This window comes from Schistocerca piceifrons, unplaced genomic scaffold (assembly GCF_021461385.2).
Source record: "Schistocerca piceifrons isolate TAMUIC-IGC-003096 unplaced genomic scaffold, iqSchPice1.1 HiC_scaffold_535, whole genome shotgun sequence".
Classification (NCBI taxonomy): domain Eukaryota; kingdom Metazoa; phylum Arthropoda; class Insecta; order Orthoptera; family Acrididae; genus Schistocerca; species Schistocerca piceifrons.
The window spans coordinates 42706-66526 of NW_025728772.1; the positions used below are offsets into that span (position 1 = coordinate 42706).

The 23821-nt window shown below is 48.6% G+C and overlaps 18 non-coding genes across 18 annotated transcripts; 12 read left to right on the forward strand and 6 right to left on the reverse strand.

Annotated features, from left to right (window-relative positions):
* The first annotated feature begins 575 nt into the window (after positions 1 to 575).
* Trnap-ugg lies at positions 576 to 647 on the forward strand. Its single transcript has one exon. It is a non-coding gene; the product is annotated as a tRNA-Pro (tRNA).
* A 1404-nt stretch (positions 648 to 2051) lies between these two features.
* Positions 2052 to 2124, reverse strand: Trnav-uac. Its single transcript has one exon. It is a non-coding gene; the product is annotated as a tRNA-Val (tRNA).
* Positions 2125 to 2359: 235 nt separating this feature from the next.
* On the forward strand, positions 2360 to 2431 carry Trnap-cgg. The gene has a single exon. It is a non-coding gene; the product is annotated as a tRNA-Pro (tRNA).
* Positions 2432 to 4070: 1639 nt separating this feature from the next.
* On the forward strand, positions 4071 to 4142 carry Trnap-ugg. The gene has a single exon. It is a non-coding gene; the product is annotated as a tRNA-Pro (tRNA).
* Positions 4143 to 5543: 1401 nt separating this feature from the next.
* Trnav-uac lies at positions 5544 to 5616 on the reverse strand. Its single transcript has one exon. It is a non-coding gene; the product is annotated as a tRNA-Val (tRNA).
* Positions 5617 to 5851: 235 nt separating this feature from the next.
* On the forward strand, positions 5852 to 5923 carry Trnap-cgg. The gene has a single exon. It is a non-coding gene; the product is annotated as a tRNA-Pro (tRNA).
* A 1639-nt stretch (positions 5924 to 7562) lies between these two features.
* Positions 7563 to 7634, forward strand: Trnap-ugg. The gene has a single exon. It is a non-coding gene; the product is annotated as a tRNA-Pro (tRNA).
* Positions 7635 to 9033: 1399 nt separating this feature from the next.
* Trnav-uac lies at positions 9034 to 9106 on the reverse strand. Its single transcript has one exon. It is a non-coding gene; the product is annotated as a tRNA-Val (tRNA).
* A 235-nt stretch (positions 9107 to 9341) lies between these two features.
* Positions 9342 to 9413, forward strand: Trnap-cgg. The gene has a single exon. It is a non-coding gene; the product is annotated as a tRNA-Pro (tRNA).
* A 1639-nt stretch (positions 9414 to 11052) lies between these two features.
* On the forward strand, positions 11053 to 11124 carry Trnap-ugg. The gene has a single exon. It is a non-coding gene; the product is annotated as a tRNA-Pro (tRNA).
* A 1394-nt stretch (positions 11125 to 12518) lies between these two features.
* On the reverse strand, positions 12519 to 12591 carry Trnav-uac. Its single transcript has one exon. It is a non-coding gene; the product is annotated as a tRNA-Val (tRNA).
* A 235-nt stretch (positions 12592 to 12826) lies between these two features.
* Trnap-cgg lies at positions 12827 to 12898 on the forward strand. The gene has a single exon. It is a non-coding gene; the product is annotated as a tRNA-Pro (tRNA).
* Positions 12899 to 14537: 1639 nt separating this feature from the next.
* On the forward strand, positions 14538 to 14608 carry Trnap-ugg. The gene has a single exon. It is a non-coding gene; the product is annotated as a tRNA-Pro (tRNA).
* Positions 14609 to 16013: 1405 nt separating this feature from the next.
* Positions 16014 to 16086, reverse strand: Trnav-uac. The gene has a single exon. It is a non-coding gene; the product is annotated as a tRNA-Val (tRNA).
* A 235-nt stretch (positions 16087 to 16321) lies between these two features.
* On the forward strand, positions 16322 to 16393 carry Trnap-cgg. Its single transcript has one exon. It is a non-coding gene; the product is annotated as a tRNA-Pro (tRNA).
* Positions 16394 to 18032: 1639 nt separating this feature from the next.
* Positions 18033 to 18104, forward strand: Trnap-ugg. Its single transcript has one exon. It is a non-coding gene; the product is annotated as a tRNA-Pro (tRNA).
* Positions 18105 to 19504: 1400 nt separating this feature from the next.
* Positions 19505 to 19577, reverse strand: Trnav-uac. The gene has a single exon. It is a non-coding gene; the product is annotated as a tRNA-Val (tRNA).
* Positions 19578 to 19812: 235 nt separating this feature from the next.
* Trnap-cgg lies at positions 19813 to 19884 on the forward strand. Its single transcript has one exon. It is a non-coding gene; the product is annotated as a tRNA-Pro (tRNA).
* Positions 19885 to 23821: the final 3937 nt, after the last annotated feature.

The window sequence follows — 23821 nt, forward strand, 5'->3', positions numbered from 1 at the left end:
GCTACACGCAGCTCCGATTTTTTTTTTGTGTCTGACCTACTTTGAAAGACTTTGTAGTCGATTTACTTACTACTATCGCTGTTGGAAACCAGGTGATAACCGCACAGTATTCTAGAGACGATGAGGTAATGAAAATTTAGAATAAGTAAAACAGTATCAAAAGAAGTTGTGTGGTGGAGCAGCACATGCAATTCACGCTTCCTAGATATTCGTTACTGCATAGAATAATTCTTTTGTCTGCGGCGTCTTCAGTATCCGTCTTCTGGAAATTTTGCTTGCAGTATATTGTGCAATCTTTTCGTTATGAGTTGGTGCTTGGTTTCCCGATGTTCTTTTGTTTAGTGCATTCGCCTTCTCTTAACCCTGAGAAACCACATACCGAAACTGAGGCACTGCCGGCTGTTCATAAGCAGTGCTCGATGCAGTTATTTCGCTTTTTATTCGTTGCCTTTAATATTCTTCTCATCAGTGGTGAGTGCTGCCTGCAGAAAGCGTTTATCTTGCGAATTCACGTGAAAGTTTGTGTTCCCTGTGAGGCGCACTACTTGGGATTAACTTGACTGCTCCAGCCAGGTGGCTCGTTGGTCTAGGGGTATGATTCCTGCTTTGGGTGCAGGAGGTCCCGGGTTCAAATCCCGGACGAGCCCTAGCGTTTTGTGCAAACTGATCGCACGTCAGTGGCTGAGTCAGCGCAAAAAGCTCGCCGTCAATATCAAATGAACTTCTTATTCGATGTGAGCAATTGACACTCTGGTCCGACGCGTTAAAAAAAAAAAAAAAAAAAAAAAAAAAAGTGGCTGGGGTACCTGGCTCTTACCCAGGAGGCCGGGGTTCGATTCCCGGTACCGGAAATGCGCATTTTGTTGCTCCTCTTATGCGACTTGGCCCGACTTAGCTCGACTGACGCTTGCAGAAAACTACGTTAAGTACGATTCGTGGTAACAAGTGACGGCGAGAGCGATGCGACACCTGTCCACCTCTTATCGAGGCACCTAACTGTGGTCAACAAAGCTGGAGGACTGCAAGACATTGCCACGGGGGCTGAATGCAGCTAACCACACTGCTTAGTGTCCTAACAGCGGAGACAGGTTCAAAAAAAAAAAAAAAAAAAAAAAAAAAAATGGGTATAATTCCTGCTTAGGGTGCAGGAGGTCCCGGGTTCAAATCCCGGACGAGCCCTCGCGTTTTGTGCAAACTGATCGCACGTCAGTGGCTGAGTCAGCGCAAAAAGCTCGCCGTCAATATCAAACGAATTTCTTATTCGACGTGAGCAATTGACACTCTGGTCCGACGCGTGAAGGCGATTACGAAGGTTTCGGGTACAGGTGGTAGCAGATGCAATTTCCCAATCTAAAAACGAAAAAAAATTAAAAAAAAAAAAAAAAAAAAAAGGGGGTATGATTCCTGCTTTGGGTGCAGGAGGTCCCGGGTTCAAATCCCGGACGAGCCCTGCCATTTTGACCGTGCTGAAGAGTAGGTGGAACTCAGCCCCGGTTGCAGCTCCTCAATGAAGAGTAGACGCCTGTTATAGCACGTGGATATAACAAGAATGCGGCACCAGTAAAGTACGTAGGTGGAATTCGGTAGAAAAGCAGACGGTAATTTTGCATGCAACGGAAAACAAGGTTGTCTTTGCGGGATATGTGCACCGTGAGTGGAGATTCAGCTTAATTGTGCGACAGTCTACCCTCATCTTACTAGCGACGGCAACAACCAAGGGGTGGCATGTAAGATTGAGCGTGGCTAAGAGTTTCTCATTATTAGTTAGCATCACACTTTGACAGAGCTGTGACAAGGCGAGTAGGGTGAGCTCAGGAAAGCCAGTAGCAAGCGCACTTGAAGTAGCCCTGAAGAACCGGATTATAAATTTTGCCAGCCATAATGGAGCTAGGGGCGTTCTCAGTTACCAAATACCGGTGCAATAAGAGAGCAACAGTATTTGACCGTAAAATGACGCCCTATCCGTCTAGCATACGACATTGCTTGTCTCTGCATACGCGGACGTCAGGTCATCTCGGAAATGAAATCCGAAATATAGATTAAAATTGTTGTGTTCCCGCCCGGGATCGAACCGGGGACCTTCTGCGTGTAAAGCAGACGTGATAACCGCTACACCACGGAAACGACGGTTCTTTTCATGTACCACCCGGAGACTCGTAATAGCAACAGTTTGTCTTCTGTGTTAGCAAGGGCATCGGCTACGAGCTCCCTCCGATTCGTGAAGTTCCTGTAGTAAAAGACGTCGATGGAAACAATCCAACCGCGACAGACAGGGAGAACGCTGGCTGAGCTGCAGCCCTACATGGTGAGACCATCAAAGGTGGCGTCATTCACATGCAGTGCGTTTTCGGAACGAATAGGCTCGTTGGTCTAGGGGTATGATTCCTGCTTCGGGTGCAGGAGGTCCCGGGTTCAAATCCCGGACGAGCCCTTGCGTTTTGTACAACGGTGCGGTAACAAATCGCATGGCGGCGGCTGTTTCGCGCATTTCCAGGCCTCCAAGTCAGCGCTAAAATCCGACAACCAGTTCTGAAACCGTTTCATGTTTCATTTGAGCCATGTGCACCCTGCTGATGGAACGTTTGAAGTTGATTTAAATGGTCACAGTAGAGATCGTAGCAAGTGTCTTGCTGAGTGCGACGAAAACGGGTTTCCGCCCGCAATCGAGCCGGGGACCTTCTGCGTGTTAGGCACGGCGCCTGGGCTCGGCGGCAGCTGCTGCTCTTTCCTTCCTTACGAGATACCGTCGATTCGCGCAGTCGTTATTGCAAAAGATGTCACCAAAGGCAATCGCTTCGTTAGCGGCACGGTGCCTGGGCTCGGCGGCAGCTCTACATGGAGGCACCAGCAGCCCAGCCAGGCCGCCGCCGGCACCGGCGCGCCACAGCCCAAGGAGTCGGCGGCCGCCCTGCAATGCCCCTGCCGTTGCATATTCCACCCGCCTCATATCCTCCCCATGTCTGACTCACTACCCCAAATGACACTGCAGTGGACGTGCTTATTACTATCGCTTTTGGAAGAACCAAGGCGCAGTATTCTAGTGTCGAACCGGTACTGCAAATTGGGATTAAGCAAAAATTTATTGTGTGGTCGAGCGACAGCTTCGGCTCGCTCTTCCTACATGATCGCTTCTTGTGCGGAATAATTCCTAGCTCGCCGATGGCTTCAGAGTTGGTCTTCTCGAAGTTTTGCTTTCGCACTGCATTCCGCAATCTTTTCGTTATGAGTTGTGTGCTTCGGTTTCCCGACTTTCTTGTGTTTAGTGCGTTTGGCTTCTCTTAACCCTTAGCCACCGCTTGCCGAAATTTCCACACTATCATCTGTCGATCTGCAGAGCTCGATGAAGGCATCGCGGCCGTTCCTGAGCTCGTGGAACGGTCGAATCTGTAGTTGTTTCCAGATCTCTCCCACACAACGGCCTCCCAGAAGCTTGGATTACAGAAGTACGCCACTACTCCCAGCCGGAGATTCACGATTGAAAGCAGAATGACATGAGCTACACGCAGCTCCGATTTTTTTTTTGTGTCTGACCTACTTTGAAAGACTTTGTAGTCGATTTACTTACTACTATCGCTGTTGGAAACCAGGTGATAACCGCACAGTATTCTAGAGACGATGAGGTAATGAAAATTTAGAATAAGTAAAACAGTATCAAAAGAAGTTGTGTGGTGGAGCAGCACATGCAATTCACGCTTCCTAGATATTCGTTACTGCATAGAATAATTCTTTTGTCTGCGGCGTCTTCAGTATCCGTCTTCTGGAAATTTTGCTTGCAGTATATTGTGCAATCTTTTCGTTATGAGTTGGTGCTTGGTTTCCCGATGTTCTTTTGTTTAGTGCATTCGCCTTCTCTTAACCCTGAGAAACCACATACCGAAACTGAGGCACTGCCGGCTGTTCATAAGCAGTGCTCGATGCAGTTATTTCGCTTTTTATTCGTTGCCTTTAATATTCTTCTCATCAGTGGTGAGTGCTGCCTGCAGAAAGCGTTTATCTTGCGAATTCACGTGAAAGTTTGTGTTCCCTGTGAGGCGCACTACTTGGGATTAACTTGACTGCTCCAGCCAGGTGGCTCGTTGGTCTAGGGGTATGATTCCTGCTTTGGGTGCAGGAGGTCCCGGGTTCAAATCCCGGACGAGCCCTAGCGTTTTGTGCAAACTGATCGCACGTCAGTGGCTGAGTCAGCGCAAAAAGCTCGCCGTCAATATCAAATGAACTTCTTATTCGATGTGAGCAATTGACACTCTGGTCCGACGCGTTAAAAAAAAAAAAATAAAAAAAAAAAAGTGGCTGGGGTACCTGGCTCTCACCCAGGAGGCCGGGGTTCGATTCCCGGTACCGGAAATGCGCATTTTGTTGCTCCTCTTATGCGACTTGGCCCGACTTAGCTCGACTGACGCTTGCAGAAAACTACGTTAAGTACGATTCGTGGTAACAAGTGACGGCGAGAGCGATGCGACACCTGTCCACCTCTTATCGAGGCACCTAACTGTGGTCAACAAAGCTGGAGGACTGCAAGACATTGCCACGGGGGCTGAATGCAGCTAACCACACTGCTTAGTGTCCTAACAGCGGAGACAGGTTCAAAAAAAAAAAAAAAAAAAAAAAAAAAAATGGGTATAATTCCTGCTTAGGGTGCAGGAGGTCCCGGGTTCAAATCCCGGACGAGCCCTCGCGTTTTGTGCAAACTGATCGCACGTCAGTGGCTGAGTCAGCGCAAAAAGCTCGCCGTCAATATCAAACGAATTTCTTATTCGACGTGAGCAATTGACACTCTGGTCCGACGCGTGAAGGCGATTACGAAGGTTTCGGGTACAGGTGGTAGCAGATGCAATTTCCCAATCTAAAAACGAAAAAAAATTAAAAAAAAAAAAAAAAAAAAAGGGGGTATGATTCCTGCTTTGGGTGCAGGAGGTCCCGGGTTCAAATCCCGGACGAGCCCTGCCATTTTGACCGTGCTGAAGAGTAGGTGGAACTCAGCCCCGGTTGCAGCTCCTCAATGAAGAGTAGACGCCTGTTATAGCACGTGGATATAACAAGAATGCGGCACCAGTAAAGTACGTAGGTGGAATTCGGTAGAAAAGCAGACGGTAATTTTGCATGCAACGGAAAACAAGGTTGTCTTTGCGGGATATGTGCACCGTGAGTGGAGATTCAGCTTAATTGTGCGACAGTCTACCCTCATCTTACTAGCGACGGCAACAACCAAGGGGTGGCATGTAAGATTGAGCGTGGCTAAGAGTTTCTCATTATTAGTTAGCATCACACTTTGACAGAGCTGTGACAAGGCGAGTAGGGTGAGCTCAGGAAAGCCAGTAGCAAGCGCACTTGAAGTAGCCCTGAAGAACCGGATTATAAATTTTGCCAGCCATAATGGAGCTAGGGGCGTTCTCAGTTACCAAATACCGGTGCAATAAGAGAGCAACAGTATTTGACCGTAAAATGACGCCCTATCCGTCTAGCATACGACATTGCTTGTCTCTGCATACGCGGACGTGAGGTCATCTCGGAAATGAAATCCGAAATATAGATTAAAATTGTTGTGTTCCCGCCCGGGATCGAACCGGGGACCTTCTGCGTGTAAAGCAGACGTGATAACCGCTACACCACGGAAACGACGGTTCTTTTCATGTACCACCCGGAGACTCGTAATAGCAACAGTTTGTCTTCTGTGTTAGCAAGGGCATCGGCTACGAGCTCCCTCCGATTCGTGAAGTTCCTGTAGTAAAAGACGTCGATGGAAACAATCCAACCGCGACAGACAGGGAGAACGCTGGCTGAGCTGCAGCCCTACATGGTGAGACCATCAAAGGTGGCGTCATTCACATGCAGTGCGTTTTCGGAACGAATAGGCTCGTTGGTCTAGGGGTATGATTCCTGCTTCGGGTGCAGGAGGTCCCGGGTTCAAATCCCGGACGAGCCCTTGCGTTTTGTACAACGGTGCGGTAACAAATCGCATGGCGGCGGCTGTTTCGCGCATTTCCAGGCCTCCAAGTCAGCGCTAAAATCCGACAACCAGTTCTGAAACCGTTTCATGTTTCATTTGAGCCATGTGCACCCTGCTGATGGAACGTTTGAAGTTGATTTAAATGGTCACAGTAGAGATCGTAGCAAGTGTCTTGCTGAGTGCGACGAAAACGGGTTTCCGCCCGCAATCGAGCCGGGGACCTTCTGCGTGTTAGGCACGGCGCCTGGGCTCGGCGGCAGCTGCTGCTCTTTCCTTCCTTACGAGATACCGTCGATTCGCGCAGTCGTTATTGCAAAAGATGTCACCAAAGGCAATCGCTTCGTTAGCGGCACGGTGCCTGGGCTCGGCGGCAGCTCTACATGGAGGCACCAGCAGCCCAGCCAGGCCGCCGCCGGCACCGGCGCGCCACAGCCCAAGGAGTCGGCGGCCGCCCTGCAATGCCCCTGCCGTTGCATATTCCACCCGCCTCATATCCTCCCCATGTCTGACTCACTACCCCAAATGACACTGCAGTGGACGTGCTTATTACTATCGCTTTTGGAAGAACCAAGGCGCAGTATTCTAGTGTCGAACCGGTACTGCAAATTGGGATTAAGCAAAAATTTATTGTGTGGTCGAGCGACAGCTTCGGCTCGCTCTTCCTACATGATCGCTTCTTGTGCGGAATAATTCCTAGCTCGCCGATGGCTTCAGAGTTGGTCTTCTCGAAGTTTTGCTTTCGCACTGCATTCCGCAATCTTTTCGTTATGAGTTGTGTGCTTCGGTTTCCCGACTTTCTTGTGTTTAGTGCGTTTGGCTTCTCTTAACCCTTAGCCACCGCTTGCCGAAATTTCCACACTATCATCTGTCGATCTGCAGAGCTCGATGAAGGCATCGCGGCCGTTCCTGAGCTCGTGGAACGGTCGAATCTGTAGTTGTTTCCAGATCTCTCCCACACAACGGCCTCCCAGAAGCTTGGATTACAGAAGTACGCCACTACTCCCAGCCGGAGATTCACGATTGAAAGCAGAATGACATGAGCTACACGCAGCTCCGATTTTTTTTTTGTGTCTGACCTACTTTGAAAGACTTTGTAGTCGATTTACTTACTACTATCGCTGTTGGAAACCAGGTGATAACCGCACAGTATTCTAGAGACGATGAGGTAATGAAAATTTAGAATAAGTAAAACAGTATCAAAAGAAGTTGTGTGGTGGAGCAGCACATGCAATTCACGCTTCCTAGATATTCGTTACTGCATAGAATAATTCTTTTGTCTGCGGCGTCTTCAGTATCCGTCTTCTGGAAATTTTGCTTGCAGTATATTGTGCAATCTTTTCGTTATGAGTTGGTGCTTGGTTTCCCGATGTTCTTTTGTTTAGTGCATTCGCCTTCTCTTAACCCTGAGAAACCACATACCGAAACTGAGGCACTGCCGGCTGTTCATAAGCAGTGCTCGATGCAGTTATTTCGCTTTTTATTCGTTGCCTTTAATATTCTTCTCATCAGTGGTGAGTGCTGCCTGCAGAAAGCGTTTATCTTGCGAATTCACGTGAAAGTTTGTGTTCCCTGTGAGGCGCACTACTTGGGATTAACTTGACTGCTCCAGCCAGGTGGCTCGTTGGTCTAGGGGTATGATTCCTGCTTTGGGTGCAGGAGGTCCCGGGTTCAAATCCCGGACGAGCCCTAGCGTTTTGTGCAAACTGATCGCACGTCAGTGGCTGAGTCAGCGCAAAAAGCTCGCCGTCAATATCAAATGAACTTCTTATTCGATGTGAGCAATTGACACTCTGGTCCGACGCGTTAAAAAAAAAAATAATAAAAAAAAAAAAAAAGTGGCTGGGGTACCTGGCTCTCACCCAGGAGGCCGGGGTTCGATTCCCGGTACCGGAAATGCGCATTTTGTTGCTCCTCTTATGCGACTTGGCCCGACTTAGCTCGACTGACGCTTGCAGAAAACTACGTTAAGTACGATTCGTGGTAACAAGTGACGGCGAGAGCGATGCGACACCTGTCCACCTCTTATCGAGGCACCTAACTGTGGTCAACAAAGCTGGAGGACTGCAAGACATTGCCACGGGGGCTGAATGCAGCTAACCACACTGCTTAGTGTCCTAACAGCGGAGACAGGTTCAAAAAAAAAAAAAAAAAAAAAAATGGGTATAATTCCTGCTTAGGGTGCAGGAGGTCCCGGGTTCAAATCCCGGACGAGCCCTCGCGTTTTGTGCAAACTGATCGCACGTCAGTGGCTGAGTCAGCGCAAAAAGCTCGCCGTCAATATCAAACGAATTTCTTATTCGACGTGAGCAATTGACACTCTGGTCCGACGCGTGAAGGCGATTACGAAGGTTTCGGGTACAGGTGGTAGCAGATGCAATTTCCCAATCTAAAAACGAAAAAAAATTAAAAAAAAAAAAAAAAAAAAAGGGGGTATGATTCCTGCTTTGGGTGCAGGAGGTCCCGGGTTCAAATCCCGGACGAGCCCTGCCATTTTGACCGTGCTGAAGAGTAGGTGGAACTCAGCCCCGGTTGCAGCTCCTCAATGAAGAGTAGACGCCTGTTATAGCACGTGGATATAACAAGAATGCGGCACCAGTAAAGTACGTAGGTGGAATTCGGTAGAAAAGCAGACGGTAATTTTGCATGCAACGGAAAACAAGGTTGTCTTTGCGGGATATGTGCACCGTGAGTGGAGATTCAGCTTAATTGTGCGACAGTCTACCCTCATCTTACTAGCGACGGCAACAACCAAGGGGTGGCATGTAAGATTGAGCGTGGCTAAGAGTTTCTCATTATTAGTTAGCATCACACTTTGACAGAGCTGTGACAAGGCGAGTAGGGTGAGCTCAGGAAAGCCAGTAGCAAGCGCACTTGAAGTAGCCCTGAAGAACCGGATTATAAATTTTGCCAGCCATAATGGAGCTAGGGGCGTTCTCAGTTACCAAATACCGGTGCAATAAGAGAGCAACAGTATTTGACCGTAAAATGACGCCCTATCCGTCTAGCATACGACATTGCTTGTCTCTGCATACGCGGACGTGAGGTCATCTCGGAAATGAAATCCGAAATATAGATTAAAATTGTTGTGTTCCCGCCCGGGATCGAACCGGGGACCTTCTGCGTGTAAAGCAGACGTGATAACCGCTACACCACGGAAACGACGGTTCTTTTCATGTACCACCCGGAGACTCGTAATAGCAACAGTTTGTCTTCTGTGTTAGCAAGGGCATCGGCTACGAGCTCCCTCCGATTCGTGAAGTTCCTGTAGTAAAAGACGTCGATGGAAACAATCCAACCGCGACAGACAGGGAGAACGCTGGCTGAGCTGCAGCCCTACATGGTGAGACCATCAAAGGTGGCGTCATTCACATGCAGTGCGTTTTCGGAACGAATAGGCTCGTTGGTCTAGGGGTATGATTCCTGCTTCGGGTGCAGGAGGTCCCGGGTTCAAATCCCGGACGAGCCCTTGCGTTTTGTACAACGGTGCGGTAACAAATCGCATGGCGGCGGCTGTTTCGCGCATTTCCAGGCCTCCAAGTCAGCGCTAAAATCCGACAACCAGTTCTGAAACCGTTTCATGTTTCATTTGAGCCATGTGCACCCTGCTGATGGAACGTTTGAAGTTGATTTAAATGGTCACAGTAGAGATCGTAGCAAGTGTCTTGCTGAGTGCGACGAAAACGGGTTTCCGCCCGCAATCGAGCCGGGGACCTTCTGCGTGTTAGGCACGGCGCCTGGGCTCGGCGGCAGCTGCTGCTCTTTCCTTCCTTACGAGATACCGTCGATTCGCGCAGTCGTTATTGCAAAAGATGTCACCAAAGGCAATCGCTTCGTTAGCGGCACGGTGCCTGGGCTCGGCGGCAGCTCTACATGGAGGCACCAGCAGCCCAGCCAGGCCGCCGCCGGCACCGGCGCGCCACAGCCCAAGGAGTCGGCGGCCGCCCTGCAATGCCCCTGCCGTTGCATATTCCACCCGCCTCATATCCTCCCCATGTCTGACTCACTACCCCAAATGACACTGCAGTGGACGTGCTTATTACTATCGCTTTTGGAAGAACCAAGGCGCAGTATTCTAGTGTCGAACCGGTACTGCAAATTGGGATTAAGCAAAAATTTATTGTGTGGTCGAGCGACAGCTTCGGCTCGCTCTTCCTACATGATCGCTTCTTGTGCGGAATAATTCCTAGCTCGCCGATGGCTTCAGAGTTGGTCTTCTCGAAGTTTTGCTTTCGCACTGCATTCCGCAATCTTTTCGTTATGAGTTGTGTGCTTCGGTTTCCCGACTTTCTTGTGTTTAGTGCGTTTGGCTTCTCTTAACCCTTAGCCACAGCTTGCCGAAATTTCCACACTATCATCTGTCGATCTGCAGAGCTCGATGAAGGCATCGCGGCCGTTCCTGAGCTCGTGGAACGGTCGAATCTGTAGTTGTTTCCAGATCTCTCCCACACAACGGCCTCCCAGAAGCTTGGATTACAGAAGTACGCCACTACTCCCAGCCGGAGATTCACGATTGAAAGCAGAATGACATGAGCTACACGCAGCTCCGATTTTTTTTTTGTGTCTGACCTACTTTGAAAGACTTTGTAGTCGATTTACTTACTACTGTCGCTGTTGGAAACCAGGTGATAACCGCACAGTATTCTAGAGACGATGAGGTAATGAAAATTTAGAATAAGTAAAACAGTATCAAAAGAAGTTGTGTGGTGGAGCAGCACATGCAATTCACGCTTCCTAGATATTCGTTACTGCATAGAATAATTCTTTTGTCTGCGGCGTCTTCAGTATCCGTCTTCTGGAAATTTTGCTTGCAGTATATTGTGCAATCTTTTCGTTATGAGTTGGTGCTTGGTTTCCCGATGTTCTTTTGTTTAGTGCATTCGCCTTCTCTTAACCCTGAGAAACCACATACCGAAACTGAGGCACTGCCGGCTGTTCATAAGCAGTGCTCGATGCAGTTATTTCGCTTTTTATTCGTTGCCTTTAATATTCTTCTCATCAGTGGTGAGTGCTGCCTGCAGAAAGCGTTTATCTTGCGAATTCACGTGAAAGTTTGTGTTCCCTGTGAGGCGCACTACTTGGGATTAACTTGACTGCTCCAGCCAGGTGGCTCGTTGGTCTAGGGGTATGATTCCTGCTTTGGGTGCAGGAGGTCCCGGGTTCAAATCCCGGACGAGCCCTAGCGTTTTGTGCAAACTGATCGCACGTCAGTGGCTGAGTCAGCGCAAAAAGCTCGCCGTCAATATCAAATGAACTTCTTATTCGATGTGAGCAATTGACACTCTGGTCCGACGCGTTAAAAAAAAAAAAATAAAAAAAAAAAAAAAAGTGGCTGGGGTACCTGGCTCTCACCCAGGAGGCCGGGGTTCGATTCCCGGTACCGGAAATGCGCATTTTGTTGCTCCTCTTATGCGACTTGGCCCGACTTAGCTCGACTGACGCTTGCAGAAAACTACGTTAAGTACGATTCGTGGTAACAAGTGACGGCGAGAGCGATGCGACACCTGTCCACCTCTTATCGAGGCACCTAACTGTGGTCAACAAAGCTGGAGGACTGCAAGACATTGCCACGGGGGCTGAATGCAGCTAACCACACTGCTTAGTGTCCTAACAGCGGAGACAGGTTCAAAAAAAAAAAAAAAAAAAAAAAAATGGGTATAATTCCTGCTTAGGGTGCAGGAGGTCCCGGGTTCAAATCCCGGACGAGCCCTCGCGTTTTGTGCAAACTGATCGCACGTCAGTGGCTGAGTCAGCGCAAAAAGCTCGCCGTCAATATCAAACGAATTTCTTATTCGACGTGAGCAATTGACACTCTGGTCCGACGCGTGAAGGCGATTACGAAGGTTTCGGGTACAGGTGGTAGCAGATGCAATTTCCCAATCTAAAAACGAAAAAAAATTAAAAAAAAAAAAAAGGGGGTATGATTCCTGCTTTGGGTGCAGGAGGTCCCGGGTTCAAATCCCGGACGAGCCCTGCCATTTTGACCGTGCTGAAGAGTAGGTGGAACTCAGCCCCGGTTGCAGCTCCTCAATGAAGAGTAGACGCCTGTTATAGCACGTGGATATAACAAGAATGCGGCACCAGTAAAGTACGTAGGTGGAATTCGGTAGAAAAGCAGACGGTAATTTTGCATGCAACGGAAAACAAGGTTGTCTTTGCGGGATATGTGCACCGTGAGTGGAGATTCAGCTTAATTGTGCGACAGTCTACCCTCATCTTACTAGCGACGGCAACAACCAAGGGGTGGCATGTAAGATTGAGCGTGGTTAAGAGTTTCTCATTATTAGTTAGCATCACACTTTGACAGAGCTGTGACAAGGCGAGTAGGGTGAGCTCAGGAAAGCCAGTAGCAAGCGCACTTGAAGTAGCCCTGAAGAACCGGATTATAAATTTTGCCAGCCATAATGGAGCTAGGGGCGTTCTCAGTTACCAAATACCGGTGCAATAAGAGAGCAACAGTATTTGACCGTAAAATGACGCCCTATCCGTCTAGCATACGACATTGCTTGTCTCTGCATACGCGGACGTGAGGTCATCTCGGAAATGAAATCCGAAATATAGATTAAAATTGTTGTGTTCCCGCCCGGGATCGAACCGGGGACCTTCTGCGTGTAAAGCAGACGTGATAACCGCTACACCACGGAAACGACGGTTCTTTTCATGTACCACCCGGAGACTCGTAATAGCAACAGTTTGTCTTCTGTGTTAGCAAGGGCATCGGCTACGAGCTCCCTCCGATTCGTGAAGTTCCTGTAGTAAAAGACGTCGATGGAAACAATCCAACCGCGACAGACAGGGAGAACGCTGGCTGAGCTGCAGCCCTACATGGTGAGACCATCAAAGGTGGCGTCATTCACATGCAGTGCGTTTTCGGAACGAATAGGCTCGTTGGTCTAGGGGTATGATTCCTGCTTCGGGTGCAGGAGGTCCCGGGTTCAAATCCCGGACGAGCCCTTGCGTTTTGTACAACGGTGCGGTAACAAATCGCATGGCGGCGGCTGTTTCGCGCATTTCCAGGCCTCCAAGTCAGCGCTAAAATCCGACAACCAGTTCTGAAACCGTTTCATGTTTCATTTGAGCCATGTGCACCCTGCTGATGGAACGTTTGAAGTTGATTTAAATGGTCACAGTAGAGATCGTAGCAAGTGTCTTGCTGAGTGCGACGAAAACGGGTTTCCGCCCGCAATCGAGCCGGGGACCTTCTGCGTGTTAGGCACGGCGCCTGGGCTCGGCGGCAGCTGCTGCTCTTTCCTTCCTTACGAGATACCGTCGATTCGCGCAGTCGTTATTGCAAAAGATGTCACCAAAGGCAATCGCTTCGTTAGCGGCACGGTGCCTGGGCTCGGCGGCAGCTCTACATGGAGGCACCAGCAGCCCAGCCAGGCCGCCGCCGGCACCGGCGCGCCACAGCCCAAGGAGTCGGCGGCCGCCCTGCAATGCCCCTGCCGTTGCATATTCCACCCGCCTCATATCCTCCCCATGTCTGACTCACTACCCCAAATGACACTGCAGTGGACGTGCTTATTACTATCGCTTTTGGAAGAACCAAGGCGCAGTATTCTAGTGTCGAACCGGTACTGCAAATTGGGATTAAGCAAAAATTTATTGTGTGGTCGAGCGACAGCTTCGGCTCGCTCTTCCTACATGATCGCTTCTTGTGCGGAATAATTCCTAGCTCGCCGATGGCTTCAGAGTTGGTCTTCTCGAAGTTTTGCTTTCGCACTGCATTCCGCAATCTTTTCGTTATGAGTTGTGTGCTTCGGTTTCCCGACTTTCTTGTGTTTAGTGCGTTTGGCTTCTCTTAACCCTTAGCCACCGCTTGCCGAAATTTCCACACTATCATCTGTCGATCTGCAGAGCTCGATGAAGGCATCGCGGCCGTTCCTGAGCTCGTGGAACGGTCGAATCTGTAGTTGTTTCCAGATCTCTCCCACACAACGGCCTCCCAGAAGCTTGGATTACAGAAGTACGCCACTACTCCCAGCCGGAGATTCACGATTGAAAGCAGAATGACATGAGCTACACGCAGCTCCGATTTTTTTTTTGTGTCTGACCTACTTTGAAAGACTTTGTAGTCGATTTACTTACTACTATCGCTGTTGGAAACCAGGTGATAACCGCACAGTATTCTAGAGACGATGAGGTAATGAAAATTTAGAATAAGTAAAACAGTATCAAAAGAAGTTGTGTGGTGGAGCAGCACATGCAATTCACGCTTCCTAGATATTCGTTACTGCATAGAATAATTCTTTTGTCTGCGGCGTCTTCAGTATCCGTCTTCTGGAAATTTTGCTTGCAGTATATTGTGCAATCTTTTCGTTATGAGTTGGTGCTTGGTTTCCCGATGTTCTTTTGTTTAGTGCATTCGCCTTCTCTTAACCCTGAGAAACCACATACCGAAACTGAGGCACTGCCGGCTGTTCATAAGCAGTGCTCGATGCAGTTATTTCGCTTTTTATTCGTTGCCTTTAATATTCTTCTCATCAGTGGTGAGTGCTGCCTGCAGAAAGCGTTTATCTTGCGAATTCACGTGAAAGTTTGTGTTCCCTGTGAGGCGCACTACTTGGGATTAACTTGACTGCTCCAGCCAGGTGGCTCGTTGGTCTAGGGTATGATTCCTGCTTTGGGTGCAGGAGGTCCCGGGTTCAAATCCCGGACGAGCCCTAGCGTTTTGTGCAAACTGATCGCACGTCAGTGGCTGAGTCAGCGCAAAAAGCTCGCCGTCAATATCAAATGAACTTCTTATTCGATGTGAGCAATTGACACTCTGGTCCGACGCGTTAAAAAAAAAAAAAATAAAAAAAAAAAAAAGTGGCTGGGGTACCTGGCTCTCACCCAGGAGGCCGGGGTTCGATTCCCGGTACCGGAAATGCGCATTTTGTTGCTCCTCTTATGCGACTTGGCCCGACTTAGCTCGACTGACGCTTGCAGAAAACTACGTTAAGTACGATTCGTGGTAACAAGTGACGGCGAGAGCGATGCGACACCTGTCCACCTCTTATCGAGGCACCTAACTGTGGTCAACAAAGCTGGAGGACTGCAAGACATTGCCACGGGGGCTGAATGCAGCTAACCACACTGCTTAGTGTCCTAACAGCGGAGACAGGTTCAAAAAAAAAAAAAAAAAAAAAAAAAATGGGTATAATTCCTGCTTAGGGTGCAGGAGGTCCCGGGTTCAAATCCCGGACGAGCCCTCGCGTTTTGTGCAAACTGATCGCACGTCAGTGGCTGAGTCAGCGCAAAAAGCTCGCCGTCAATATCAAACGAATTTCTTATTCGACGTGAGCAATTGACACTCTGGTCCGACGCGTGAAGGCGATTACGAAGGTTTCGGGTACAGGTGGTAGCAGATGCAATTTCCCAATCTAAAAACGAAAAAAAATTAAAAAAAAAAAAAAAAAAAAAAAAAGGGGGTATGATTCCTGCTTTGGGTGCAGGAGGTCCCGGGTTCAAATCCCGGACGAGCCCTGCCATTTTGACCGTGCTGAAGAGTAGGTGGAACTCAGCCCCGGTTGCAGCTCCTCAATGAAGAGTAGACGCCTGTTATAGCACGTGGATATAACAAGAATGCGGCACCAGTAAAGTACGTAGGTGGAATTCGGTAGAAAAGCAGACGGTAATTTTGCATGCAACGGAAAACAAGGTTGTCTTTGCGGGATATGTGCACCGTGAGTGGAGATTCAGCTTAATTGTGCGACAGTCTACCCTCATCTTACTAGCGACGGCAACAACCAAGGGGTGGCATGTAAGATTGAGCGTGGCTAAGAGTTTCTCATTATTAGTTAGCATCACACTTTGACAGAGCTGTGACAAGGCGAGTAGGGTGAGCTCAGGAAAGCCAGTAGCAAGCGCACTTGAAGTAGCCCTGAAGAACCGGATTATAAATTTTGCCAGCCATAATGGAGCTAGGGGCGTTCTCAGTTACCAAATACCGGTGCAATAAGAGAGCAACAGTATTTGACCGTAAAATGACGCCCTATCCGTCTAGCATACGACATTGCTTGTCTCTGCATACGCGGACGTGAGGTCATCTCGGAAATGAAATCCGAAATATAGATTAAAATTGTTGTGTTCCCGCCCGGGATCGAACCGGGGACCTTCTGCGTGTAAAGCAGACGTGATAACCACTACACCACGGAAACGACGGTTCTTTTCATGTACCACCCGGAGACTCGTAATAGCAACAGTTTGTCTTCTGTGTTAGCAAGGGCATCGGCTACGAGCTCCCTCCGATTCGTGAAGTTCCTGTAGTAAAAGACGTCGATGGAAACAATCCAACCGCGACAGACAGGGAGAACGCTGGCTGAGCTGCAGCCCTACATGGTGAGACCATCAAAGGTGGCGTCATTCACATGCAGTGCGTTTTCGGAACGAATAGGCTCGTTGGTCTAGGGGTATGATTCCTGCTTCGGGTGCAGGAGGTCCCGGGTTCAAATCCCGGACGAGCCCTTGCGTTTTGTACAACGGTGCGGTAACAAATCGCATGGCGGCGGCTGTTTCGCGCATTTCCAGGCCTCCAAGTCAGCGCTAAAATCCGACAACCAGTTCTGAAACCGTTTCATGTTTCATTTGAGCCATGTGCACCCTGCTGATGGAACGTTTGAAGTTGATTTAAATGGTCACAGTAGAGATCGTAGCAAGTGTCTTGCTGAGTGCGACGAAAACGGGTTTCCGCCCGCAATCGAGCCGGGGACCTTCTGCGTGTTAGGCACGGCGCCTGGGCTCGGCGGCAGCTGCTGCTCTTTCCTTCCTTACGAGATACCGTCGATTCGCGCAGTCGTTATTGCAAAAGATGTCACCAAAGGCAATCGCTTCGTTAGCGGCACGGTGCCTGGGCTCGGCGGCAGCTCTACATGGAGGCACCAGCAGCCCAGCCAGGCCGCCGCCGGCACCGGCGCGCCACAGCCCAAGGAGTCGGCGGCCGCCCTGCAATGCCCCTGCCGTTGCATATTCCACCCGCCTCATATCCTCCCCATGTCTGACTCACTACCCCAAATGACACTGCAGTGGACGTGCTTATTACTATCGCTTTTGGAAGAACCAAGGCGCAGTATTCTAGTGTCGAACCGGTACTGCAAATTGGGATTAAGCAAAAATTTATTGTGTGGTCGAGCGACAGCTTCGGCTCGCTCTTCCTACATGATCGCTTCTTGTGCGGAATAATTCCTAGCTCGCCGATGGCTTCAGAGTTGGTCTTCTCGAAGTTTTGCTTTCGCACTGCATTCCGCAATCTTTTCGTTATGAGTTGTGTGCTTCGGTTTCCCGACTTTCTTGTGTTTAGTGCGTTTGGCTTCTCTTAACCCTTAGCCACAGCTTGCCGAAATTTCCACACTATCATCTGTCGATCTGCAGAGCTCGATGAAGGCATCGCGGCCGTTCCTGAGCTCGTGGAACGGTCGAATCTGTAGTTGTTTCCAGATCTCTCCCACACAACGGCCTCCCAGAAGCTTGGATTACAGAAGTACGCCACTACTCCCAGCCGGAGATTCACGATTGAAAGCAGAATGACATGAGCTACACGCAGCTCCGATTTTTTTTTTGTGTCTGACCTACTTTGAAAGACTTTGTAGTCGATTTACTTACTACTATCGCTGTTGGAAACCAGGTGATAACCGCACAGTATTCTAGAGACGATGAGGTAATGAAAATTTAGAATAAGTAAAACAGTATCAAAAGAAGTTGTGTGGTGGAGCAGCACATGCAATTCACGCTTCCTAGATATTCGTTACTGCATAGAATAATTCTTTTGTCTGCGGCGTCTTCAGTATCCGTCTTCTGGAAATTTTGCTTGCAGTATATTGTGCAATCTTTTCGTTATGAGTTGGTGCTTGGTTTCCCGATGTTCTTTTGTTTAGTGCATTCGCCTTCTCTTAACCCTGAGAAACCACATACCGAAACTGAGGCACTGCCGGCTGTTCATAAGCAGTGCTCGATGCAGTTATTTCGCTTTTTATTCGTTGCCTTTAATATTCTTCTCATCAGTGGTGAGTGCTGCCTGCAGAAAGCGTTTATCTTGCGAATTCACGTGAAAGTTTGTGTTCCCTGTGAGGCGCACTACTTGGGATTAACTTGACTGCTCCAGCCAGGTGGCTCGTTGGTCTAGGGGTATGATTCCTGCTTTGGGTGCAGGAGGTCCCGGGTTCAAATCCCGGACGAGCCCTAGCGTTTTGTGCAAACTGATCGCACGTCAGTGGCTGAGTCAGCGCAAAAATCTCGCCGTCAATATCAAATGAACTTCTTATTCGATGTGAGCAATTGACACTCTGGTCCGACGCGTTAAAAAAAAAAAAAAAAAAAAAAAAAAAAAAAGTGGCTGGGGTACCTGGCTCTTACCCAGGAGGCCGGGGTTCGATTCCCGGTACCGGAAATGCGCATTTTGTTGCTCCTCTTATGCGACTTGGCCCGACTTAGCTCGACTGACGCTTGCAGAAAACTACGTTAAGTACGATTCGTGGTAACAAGTGACGGCGAGAGCGATGCGACACCTGTCCACCTCTTATCGAGGCACCTAACTGTGGTCAACAAAGCTGGAGGACTGCAAGACATTGCCACGGGGGCTGAATGCAGCTAACCACACTGCTTAGTGTCCTAACAGCGGAGACAGGTTCAAAAAAAAAAAAAAAAAAAAAAAAAATGGGTATAATTCCTGCTTAGGGTGCAGGAGGTCCCGGGTTCAAATCCCGGACGAGCCCTCGCGTTTTGTGCAAACTGATCGCACGTCAGTGGCTGAGTCAGCGCAAAAAGCTCGCCGTCAATATCAAACGAATTTCTTATTCGACGTGAGCAATTGACACTCTGGTCCGACGCGTGAAGGCGATTACGAAGGTTTCGGGTACAGGTGGTAGCAGATGCAATTTCCCAATCTAAAAACGAAAAAAAATTAAAAAAAAAAAAAAAAAAGGGGGTATGATTCCTGCTTTGGGTGCAGGAGGTCCCGGGTTCAAATCCCGGACGAGCCCTGCCATTTTGACCGTGCTGAAGAGTAGGTGGAACTCAGCCCCGGTTGCAGCTCCTCAATGAAGAGTAGACGCCTGTTATAGCACGTGGATATAACAAGAATGCGGCACCAGTAAAGTACGTAGGTGGAATTCGGTAGAAAAGCAGACGGTAATTTTGCATGCAACGGAAAACAAGGTTGTCTTTGCGGGATATGTGCACCGTGAGTGGAGATTCAGCTTAATTGTGCGACAGTCTACCCTCATCTTACTAGCGACGGCAACAACCAAGGGGTGGCATGTAAGATTGAGCGTGGCTAAGAGTTTCTCATTATTAGTTAGCATCACACTTTGACAGAGCTGTGACAAGGCGAGTAGGGTGAGCTCAGGAAAGCCAGTAGCAAGCGCACTTGAAGTAGCCCTGAAGAACCGGATTATAAATTTTGCCAGCCATAATGGAGCTAGGGGCGTTCTCAGTTACCAAATACCGGTGCAATAAGAGAGCAACAGTATTTGACCGTAAAATGACGCCCTATCCGTCTAGCATACGACATTGCTTGTCTCTGCATACGCGGACGTGAGGTCATCTCGGAAATGAAATCCGAAATATAGATTAAAATTGTTGTGTTCCCGCCCGGGATCGAACCGGGGACCTTCTGCGTGTAAAGCAGACGTGATAACCGCTACACCACGGAAACGACGGTTCTTTTCATGTACCACCCGGAGACTCGTAATAGCAACAGTTTGTCTTCTGTGTTAGCAAGGGCATCGGCTACGAGCTCCCTCCGATTCGTGAAGTTCCTGTAGTAAAAGACGTCGATGGAAACAATCCAACCGCGACAGACAGGGAGAACGCTGGCTGAGCTGCAGCCCTACATGGTGAGACCATCAAAGGTGGCGTCATTCACATGCAGTGCGTTTTCGGAACGAATAGGCTCGTTGGTCTAGGGGTATGATTCCTGCTTCGGGTGCAGGAGGTCCCGGGTTCAAATCCCGGACGAGCCCTTGCGTTTTGTACAACGGTGCGGTAACAAATCGCATGGCGGCGGCTGTTTCGCGCATTTCCAGGCCTCCAAGTCAGCGCTAAAATCCGACAACCAGTTCTGAAACCGTTTCATGTTTCATTTGAGCCATGTGCACCCTGCTGATGGAACGTTTGAAGTTGATTTAAATGGTCACAGTAGAGATCGTAGCAAGTGTCTTGCTGAGTGCGACGAAAACGGGTTTCCGCCCGCAATCGAGCCGGGGACCTTCTGCGTGTTAGGCACGGCGCCTGGGCTCGGCGGCAGCTGCTGCTCTTTCCTTCCTTACGAGATACCGTCGATTCGCGCAGTCGTTATTGCAAAAGATGTCACCAAAGGCAATCGCTTCGTTAGCGGCACGGTGCCTGGGCTCGGCGGCAGCTCTACATGGAGGCACCAGCAGCCCAGCCAGGCCGCCGCCGGCACCGGCGCGCCACAGCCCAAGGAGTCGGCGGCCGCCCTGCAATGCCCCTGCCGTTGCATATTCCACCCGCCTCATATCCTCCCCATGTCTGACTCACTACCCCAAATGACACTGCAGTGGACGTGCTTATTACTATCGCTTTTGGAAGAACCAAGGCGCAGTATTCTAGTGTCGAACCGGTACTGCAAATTGGGATTAAGCAAAAATTTATTGTGTGGTCGAGCGACAGCTTCGGCTCGCTCTTCCTACATGATCGCTTCTTGTGCGGAATAATTCCTAGCTCGCCGATGGCTTCAGAGTTGGTCTTCTCGAAGTTTTGCTTTCGCACTGCATTCCGCAATCTTTTCGTTATGAGTTGTGTGCTTCGGTTTCCCGACTTTCTTGTGTTTAGTGCGTTTGGCTTCTCTTAACCCTTAGCCACCGCTTGCCGAAATTTCCACACTATCATCTGTCGATCTGCAGAGCTCGATGAAGGCATCGCGGCCGTTCCTGAGCTCGTGGAACGGTCGAATCTGTAGTTGTTTCCAGATCTCTCCCACACAACGGCCTCCCAGAAGCTTGGATTACAGAAGTACGCCACTACTCCCAGCCGGAGATTCACGATTGAAAGCAGAATGACATGAGCTACACGCAGCTCCGATTTTTTTTTTGTGTCTGACCTACTTTGAAAGACTTTCTAGTCGATTTACTTACTACTATCGCTGTTGGAAACCAGGTGATAACCGCACAGTATTCTAGAGACGATGAGGTAATGAAAATTTAGAATAAGTAAAACAGTATCAAAAGAAGTTGTGTGGTGGAGCAGCACATGCAATTCACGCTTCCTAGATATTCGTTACTGCATAGAATAATTCTTTTGTCTGCGGCGTCTTCAGTATCCGTCTTCTGGAAATTTTGCTTGCAGTATATTGTGCAATCTTTTCGTTATGAGTTGGTGCTTGGTTTCCCGATGTTCTTTTGTTTAGTGCATTCGCCTTCTCTTAACCCTGAGAAACCACATACCGAAACTGAGGCACTGCCGGCTGTTCATAAGCAGTGCTCGATGCAGTTATTTCGCTTTTTATTCGTTGCCTTTAATATTCTTCTCATCAGTGGTGAGTGCTGCCTGCAGAAAGCGTTTATCTTGCGAATTCACGTGAAAGTTTGTGTTCCCTGTGAGGCGCACTACTTGGGATTAACTTGACTGCTCCAGCCAGGTGGCTCGTTGGTCTAGGGGTAGGAACGTCTGGAAGAACGTTAGTCTGCCGATCCACTCTATGGCCGTGGCGTCCACGTGGTATAGGGTAATAAATAATTTGGTTCCCACCAATGTACGACTGCACCGTATTGGTCTTTCTGACACGGACACCTGTACTCGGTGTGGTCTCCTGGATACCCTTGAACATCGATTCACCTGCTGTGGGCACCTTGCTAATTGGCGTTGGCTCAGGAAACAACTTGCCTTTGTCACTAGGTCTGCTGAAGCCGCTTATACTATTGACATCATCGTCCGGCCCGATTCTTCCTTTTTTCCGCGAACGAAGCTCCATACCGTCATGTGGTTGATTGGCCATTTCGTACATTTTGTCAACAGTTGTCATGAAGAGGATGGACACCTAGCGTTTCGGCAGTACATGCTTACTGCTTACTGGCAGCGCTTGCGATTGCCAGGCCTCCGAGATGATTTTGCCAATATGCTTAGCCTGACATTTGAAAGAGAGGGTGTTGGCTAAGGTCACCTGTGTGAGCCATTTTCTTTTATACTGTTTCTGGATTTGCCACCTTTATGTATGTTTCTTCTCTACACGAGGACTGAAGTTTTCGTGTTTCTTTTTTTTAAATCTTTATTTCACAAAGCAGTCTACATTATATAGTCATGTTTTAGGATTTTAATTTCAGTAGTGTACTTCTTTTGAAGTGGCTGTGTTGTGGATGTTCCTTAAAAATTTTTTTTTTTTTTTCAATAGATATATTTGTTAGAGGAATAATAATTACGCTTTCACTTGCTCATAATGAGCTGAGACTGAATTGCAGGCATTTAAAAAAAAACAAAAAAAAAAAAAAAGTCGGTAGAGCATTAGGCTTTTAACCTAAGGGTCCAGGGTTCCAGTCCCTGTTCGGGCGGAAATTTTAATACTTTGGTAGCCGCACGTCTAGTAGCGGTGTAAGCACTACGGAAAAGAATGCAGCTACGCCGTTTCCTGGCACTGCAGTGCTTTAAACGGTACCAGTTGCACGTGTCGGGAGGGTCTTGCGCTACTGTTAGTATACTCAAAAAAAAAAAAGAAAAAAAAAGGGGTATGAAAAAAGAAAAAAAAAAAAAAAAAAGTGGCTAGGATACCTGGCTTTCACCCAGGAGGCCCGGGTTCGATTCCCGGTACCGAAACGGAATTTTTCGGCAAAAGTCACGACAAGTTTTGACCCTGCGAAAGGCTGTTTCACGTCCTCCTCGCATTATAGCTACTGGTTCATAAATCATAAAAAAAAAAAAAAAAAAAAAAAAGTTGGGAGAGCGTTAGACTGAAGATCTAAAGGTCCCTGGTTCGATCCCGGGTTTCGGCAGGTATTCGTTTTGATGCGACGCCAATGGAATTGCTCTGCGTTGGTGATAATGCAACTACAGCTGACAACAAAAATGACTCTCTGCTGTAGCAGTTCTGGTTGTCTAGTGCATGCCATAAGAGGAACTCACTAGAAAACTAACTCCCTTTGAAGGAAAAGAATCAAAAAAGCCCTACCGACTGCGTTCCTTTTTCTGTGTCAGGTGGTGAAGAACGTCTTCAACGGCACCGTGAAATGAGCGAAAACGTGGGAAACATTGCATTCGAAATGCTTGCGAATTTTCCAATTGCCCAGTGAGTGTCGACAAAACACGTCAATTCTCTGCTCCAACGTATGAGACGTAACAACTGGTGCAATTTGTTGTTGCATCGTGTGCCAGCAGTCTTCGATAGTGTGTTACGAGCTTAGCGCGATAAGTTTGCAGACAGCATTTAGGCGACGTTTTATTAGTAACGGCCCCATGCAACGATTGCACAACAGTAAAGGACATTAAAAAAAAAAAAAAAAAAAAAGGGGTATGATTCCTGCTTTGGGTGCAGGAGGTCCCGGGTTCAAATCCCGGACGAGCCCTAGCGTTTTGTGCAAACTGATCGCACGTCAGTGGCTGAGTCAGCGCAAAAAGCTCGCCGTCAATATCAAATGAACTTCTTATTCGATGTGAGCAATTGACACTCTGGTCCGACGCGTTAAAAAAAAAAAATAAATAAAAAAAAAAAAAAAGTGGCTGGGGTACCTGGCTCTCACCCAGGAGGCCGGGGTTCGATTCCCGGTACCGGAAATGCGCATTTTGTTGCTCCTCTTATGCGACTTGGCCCGACTTAGCTCGACTGACGCTACGCTGACGCTTGCAGAAAACTACGTTAAGTACGATTCGTGGTAACAAGTGACGGCGAGAGCGATGCGACACCTGTCCACCTCTTATCGAGGCACCTAACTGTGGTCAACAAAGCTGGAG